Source organism: Parasteatoda tepidariorum, chromosome 1, assembly GCF_043381705.1.
Source record: "Parasteatoda tepidariorum isolate YZ-2023 chromosome 1, CAS_Ptep_4.0, whole genome shotgun sequence".
NCBI lineage: Eukaryota > Metazoa > Arthropoda > Arachnida > Araneae > Theridiidae > Parasteatoda > Parasteatoda tepidariorum.
The window spans coordinates 56,824,572-56,829,899 of record NC_092204.1 but is presented as its reverse complement, the minus strand read 5'-3'; the positions used below and the strand labels follow the sequence as shown (position 1 = coordinate 56,829,899).

Here is a 5,328-nt window from a genome sequence, read left to right as displayed (position 1 = left end):
AATTCCATTCTGAAACAGAAGGACTATTTAATCAATGATATATGAGATATTTGCGACTGTGAATTCAATGAAATGATATATTTGTCCCCTTTTTTAATTGGCAATAATTAAATTGAGTTAATTTTTAATATATAACATGAATATAACATTTTTAATATATATAACGACATGCAAAACTTGAATTGCGCATTTGAAACTATTTTTTGAAGAGCTCGATACCATCGTAAGTCCATGCGGTGTTTCAATCGTTTTGAATTTTCTCTTTTTCAAATTTTCTATACATTTACTACGACACACAAATGTCAACTCTTACATTTATTACACTTTTTGACACGACGATACCACTGTTTTTTTCGCAATTATTTCTACCGATATCCGCGTGATATTTTTAAATACTGATATTTTCAAACGATATTACTAAGAAATGAGAAATTTCAATCTCTCATATGAGAAAATAGTTTTTGACACGATGGATTTGTGTTAAATCCATGCAGCGTTTCAATCATTTTATGTTTTTTTCTGATCCCGAAATTATCATGATACGAGAAATTTATTATTTGACGCGATAATTCTATCGCTTTTCAACAATTAAATATTTTTTTAGCGACTACACGATTCTGATCCTTTTTACCTAGAAATCTATCTAACTCAGATTCTGACTCCACAGTCCTGTGCATTTCAGGTTCAATAACATTTCGTAAAAAAAAAATTTTTTTTTCCCAGCTCGAGATTTTTTATAAAAAAATGAGGGAGACAGTAATTACAATCAATTAAGTCAAACACAGATTTTTTTAGTCACCTAAAACAGACTGCATCATTAAGTCCTTATAATAATAAAGTGATAATTTAAAAGTATTAAAAAATTTTGGGAAATATAAAAAAAAATATATATATCCCACTTAAACTTTTAAATTCTCTTTGACTTTTCTACCATCGAAAATAAAAAATCTGCAAGTAATCAACAGCTGTGTAAAATCAATAAATACACTTTTATTGCTCTTGTGTATTTATATACAGTTTATTTTAAAAATATATTTATACAAAAAATATGTATGGGAAAAGTCATCAAAATACATTCAATGCTTCGTACAAGGGCGCCGGCGCCGGGGTGCACTTGCACCCCCTGGCTTTTTTTTAAACAACTAAAGAGATACAAAAAAACAATTTTGTTATAAAAAATTTTTATTAAAAATATTTTAATTCAAAAACAAATAATTAAGTAATTATTGATACATAATAATTAAAAAATTGTTTAATCAAACATGAATTGTAATCGTTTTGTTTGCTGTCCAAACCTGTTTATAACTTTGTCAATGAATTCTGAGTCATCGTTGATTCTTTTCTTATGCACACCGAGCATGCACAAACTTGGCAGATATCTAAGCTATATTTTTAAATTTCATTGAATAAAATATAAATAATATTATACTTTCTATTCGTTATTTAGTTTTATGTTTGTAGTTATTTGTGTCACAAAGTCAGTAGCTATGCCAGCGCCATCTATACAGTTTCTCGTGGCAAAATTTGCAAGTACAAGAAATTCGTACTTTTTTTTTATAAATATCTTGTTAACAATGAAGAAATGCATCTTGAAAAAAAATTAACAGATGAAAGTATATGTAATGCCAAAACAAAACGTAATAACAGAATATTGTAAATTTTTTTTTGGGGGGGGGGAGGGGGTAGTTTGTTTGAGGGTTGCACCCCCTTTTATATTATTCCGCCGGCGCCCTTGGCTTCATACCTCCCAAATTTCTTAATACAGCACTGCTCACATACCTATAACTTCTATGTTTTTTAATTAATAAAGATTTTGACATTATTTTGTAATTTTAAGATAGGCAATATTCTAATTAGTAAAGCATTTTTGATTAAATCTCTTTCTTTATTTTTATCATGGATTTTCACTAAACAGGATAACATGAATTTATTTCTGACATAAAAAAGAAGTTAGTGAACAATGTTGAGTAAAAGTATTTCACAAATTTTTTTTATAAGCAAGACTCCTGTTAAAAGAGAAACACCATATTCAAGTGATATATGTAAAAAAAAAAAAAGCAGCTAAAAGTGATATATGTAAAAAAAGCAGTTAAAACCTATAGACATTAAGTAGGTACCATTTTATTAGTTGAGCAAGGACAGGCTTTGATAATTACCTTACACATTTTTTTAAAAAAATTTAAAGGATATGTTAAATTTAGGAGTTTAAACTTGTTTTTTTCTTCTTCTTTTTTTTTACTCAGGGTTTTAAAATGCACATAGCTTTAGGATATATATATATTAGCTAGTTTTGTTACTGTCTGTGATATATTGTTTGTAATTTGTCAATTTTCTATTGTTGCTGGCAACTAACAGAAAATTGAGAGAGGGTGCGAAAGTTGGTAACATCCATTTACTGAAATTATTATGGTTTAGTTTGCCACTGTTGGCAATAGCACTGTAGAGCATTCATTAATTGCTTTCAACTGCTGGATTGTAACTTGACTGAATTATTCGAAGCCTTAAAATATGGATTTGATTAAAAGATGGAATTCCTCATTCTACAATCATGAACTTTCATTTAATCAGAAGTAAATCCTTCATTTATCTTAAAAGTTTACAAAAACTAATGTTATCTTTTTCAGACATTAATGTAGTTTGTTTCTGTAAGTTAAAAATATTTAGTTATAGAATTTCCGCTTTCTTTCATTTGCATCTTTACTTTTTTTTCCGTTGGTTTCCTCAGCAGGCAATTAGAAAATTCTGTAAGTAATACCAGGAAACTTTATTTTGTGATATAAAAATATAATTATTTATATTTTGTCCTTCTTATATGCTTGCAGTTTCCAAATAAATTAAGTTAAAAAAACATAGGTATTTAAAATTGTTAAGCATGTTTAATATAATTCTATGAATAAAAATTATGTTTATTAAAAAGGATACATATGTATGCAAGTGTTGCAGTTATATGTAGTAAGATTTGCCAAAAGCAACAAAATTTTCAAATAGAATTTTGTTCAATTCTTATCATATAATTGTTTTTAAAAGAATGTGTGTTAATCTTTTTTCCTCAAATTGATCAAAAAAAGTATGTTACTTTATCCAAAAAATTTTCTACACTTCAGTCTACATATCTATATACTATCATATCTATATACTATCAATTAAGAAATGTATTAAAATAGATTTGTCAAAATACTTTAAAGCACTTTAATTTACAGTAGTTTTTCACAAAACCATATTACAAACTAAAGTCATTAAGCTTTCTATATTCAACTCTATTAGAAATGAAGTTACATTTAAAAAAAAAAAATTGAAAATTTGATTTGAATATATTTTTCAAGTTTCTTTATTGATGCTTTTTCAACAAAATGAAATTGGGAAATAAGAATAATCTAGAATAAACATGATATTTATTGTTTTACAGTCATAAATAATAATAGAAATTTTACTGATGAAAACTAAAACTCTTAATTATTTATCTAACCTAGTCTTTTTAAAAATGAATAGTTGTTATTGTTCAAAAACTTAGTTAAAACACTTAATAATCCTATAGGATTGTAGCTATTGATAAGATTACTTTTAAATTCCTTTTAAACTGACAAGAAGGTAATATTTTGTGCCATTATAAGAGCCGTAAAAAATTTCAGGTAATTTCTTTAAAAAATTAGAAAAATTTGAATAAAAGCATTAATAATTTAAAACACGTTTATGTATTTAACTATATAAAATGTATTAAAACCCTATTTTTTAATTATTACCAGATCTGTTACATAATCTGCAATAGTGAAGAAGTGTGATTTATTTTCAGATGTATAAGTTTTATTTAAAATTGGAAGTTTATCGTAATCTAGAATAATGAATAATTGCTCAAAATTGGTAAAACTAGAATAATAAAAAAAAAATTAATATCTTATATTTAGGAAGATAGACATAACATTGCGTAAGGCTAGTATAGCAAACAGACCTGAGTTGCAGATGCTATCATGCTAGATGTTGTAATCAAAAGGTTAATGATATTGAATTAATAAAGTTTTAATCATAACTTCAAATGAATTCAATAGAAATAGCAAGGTTCAAACAGGCTCAGGGTTGCCACAGAAAAAAATGAACAAAATAGTTGCTTTTAGTAGCCTAAATAAGAACAAAAATTCCTCAAAAATATGACTAAAATTTTGTTAATGACAGACTTGTCATATACCATGATCCATTCAATCAAGTTGGTGGAAATATGATAATTTTTATATAAACGTAAATATTTATATATATGAAAAGTGATTACTTAAATTCGAAATTCATGCATCGTAATATTGTATAAATTTTTTTTATTTTTAAAATCATGTGGAATTTTGTAGCAATAATCATTGAAAAGGGAATCGAGAAATAAAATAAGACTTAAAATGAAGTCTGTGCAGATTGAACGAATTAAAAAAAGAAGACTCAAATTTACAATTCAAAATTTTTAAGGAAAAAAAAAGCTCAGTCTGTTCAGAAACTATCTTGTGGGGTGCAGATTTTCCAACTTATTTATGCCTTAAAAAAAAAAAAAAAACGCTAGGAGTTTAGAAAAGTCTCCCAATAGTCTCCTTTTCCTGAAAATAGTTGCTTTTTTAGCCTTTTCAGGCAAAAAAAGTTGCCATAGACGCCTCATGCCAAAAATAGTTGCATTTTAGTTGCCTGTGGCAACCCTGCAGGCTAAATATGCTTTTTCTTTGATAAAACTTAAAGCTAGATTTTGAGACTATTAAATTTGAATTAAAAGTTTACAATAGAATACAAATCCCATTTCCTTGGTATAAATTAAAAAAAAAAAAATCAAACAAAAAGCAGTTTCATACTTTAACTTCCATATTTTCTACATTAGAGTTTCTAAATAACAATATACACTCTTAAGTAGTTTTTTTTTATTTCAAAACAAAAATTATACAGGAAATAAATGTATAAAAATCATAATAATTTTTGCATTATGCATACCTAGTCTTTCAGTATGAAAGAAAAAGCAAATTTAAATTTGACAGGCTTTTAGTAGGTCATCAGCTAATTTTTCAACTTCATCTATTTTCTCACATCTAATTTTAACATTATTAGGAATTATGTCTTCACCAAGATAAGCACCAGCAATGCCACCAGCCATTGTAGCAATGGTATCAGTATCATAACCAACCGATATTGCAAAGTAGATTGCACGAACAAATGGATTTGAATTCTAGAAATAAAATTATGCATTAGATTGAAAATTGGTTTGATGGTAGCTCTAGAGATCATTCGATATTTTTTTTTACTTTAAAATTATTGAAAAGTATAACACTGTATATATATATATATATGTATATATATATATATATATAT

The 5,328-nt window shown here is 26.3% G+C and overlaps 1 protein-coding gene across 3 annotated transcripts in view; it reads right to left on the bottom strand.

The window, feature by feature from the left end:
* Positions 1-970: 970 nt before the first annotated feature.
* The window catches only part of LOC107441962 (ADP-ribosylhydrolase ARH3), an 18,818-nt gene continuing 14,460 nt past the window's right edge, over positions 971-5,328 (bottom strand). For 2 of the 3 annotated variants that reach the window (XR_006225827.2, XM_043048009.2), the window contains exon 7: positions 4,869-5,185. The gene's annotated coding sequence lies outside the window, so the exon portion shown is untranslated. Of the gene's footprint in view, positions 1,143-4,868; positions 5,186-5,328 lie in introns of those variants that run through there. The other variant, XR_006225826.2, reaches the window with a different exon arrangement.